This window comes from Pinus tabuliformis, chromosome 5_1 (genome assembly GCF_031772625.1).
Source record: "Pinus tabuliformis cultivar Carrire ecotype Pingquan chromosome 5_1, CPIR1, whole genome shotgun sequence".
Classification (NCBI taxonomy): Eukaryota; Viridiplantae; Streptophyta; class Pinopsida; order Pinales; family Pinaceae; genus Pinus; species Pinus tabuliformis.
Window position 1 is genome coordinate 773,199,770 of NC_142305.1, and position 1,413 is coordinate 773,201,182.

Below are 1,413 nucleotides of genomic sequence, written 5' to 3' on the forward strand. Positions count from 1 at the left end.
AGAAGGGTTTTTCGTGAAAAGTCCAGGGTGGCATCCCCCTGTCCTCTGTAGAAGAGAAGCTATCCCCGTTTTCCAGCTGGTCCCCGACTGATCTGGAGGTTGCGCGGGACAAGAACCTGGAAATGGAATCCAATTTATCCCTGCAGTTTCTCTCACAGGACTGCTCCAAGCGCGCTGGCTCCAAGTCGGTATCTCCCAAACCGGATTTTATGTCTTTACCTGGTTCAATTGCTGACAAAGAGTTTCGATCTTTTCTGTGCCACCCTCCGCCGGAACCTTCAAATGGAAAAGCAATCCCTCCTCCTCCATCGGTTCCAAAACCCATGAACTTCAAAGTGGGTTCTCAGACCATTCATATCTCATCGTCTACGCCTTCTCCTGATAAACCCCATCACTCTTCCGGAAAGGGAAAAAAGCAGATGGTGTCCGCCACCCCTATAAATTCCCCATCCTCTCCCTCTGTTTTCTTGTCTGATTCCATCCACTCATCCAGAAAAGGAAAGGCACCTATGATAACGGCCACCCCTTTAAACTCCCCAACCTCATCTCCTGTAAATGTATACGACAACGACCTAGATTTCCTTCTCAACAAAAAATCTCTCGAGCTCGAACCCTTAACCATCCATAAACCACGTTTCCCTTCCCCCCCGCTCATCAGCCCAAACTCCGCAAAGAATATAACTGTCAGGAAGAAAAACAAAGGTGGGAGCAGACACTTTCTTGGGAGAACTAAAGCTGATGACGGTGGTATAAGGAATTTGTCTCTGGTGGATGTCCCCATTTTCGACATTTCTGAAAAACAGCCTCTTAGAGCTAGCTCGGCTGGTATTTTTCCCCCATGACTTTTATCATATCGATGAATATCCGAGGTCTGGGAGCAGACCTCAAATTCTTGGCGCTCAAAGATCTTTTCTTTTCCGCCAAGCCTAAGATCATTCTTGTACAGGAAACTATGCACAGTAAACAAGAGTCCATTTCATACTTCAGAAAAATGTTTCCCTCATGGTTCATGGTAGCCTCTGAAGCCAAGGGACTTTCGGGAGGTTTAGCGGTCATGTGGGATCCTTCTTGGATAAAAGCCAAAGCCTATAAATGTTTTGCAGGAATCCTCATCTCTGCAGTCATTAGGGGTCAGTCGTGTCCCATCAACATTTTGAACATCTATGCTCCTTATAAAAACAGGTCTCTTTTCTGGGAATTTTTTTTTGTTTCAGGGATCTTTGATATTGATTCATTAATGATTGCAGGTGATTTGAATATCACTCTAAGTTCGGAAGAACGTTGGGGTAAATGCAGGAAGCATGATCCAATCTCAGACCGAATCAAGTTTGAATTCCTCCACAGGAACCTTGTTGATGTTGCTCCATCCAAAATGATGCCTACATGGGATAATGGAAGACTTGAAGGGGCCTA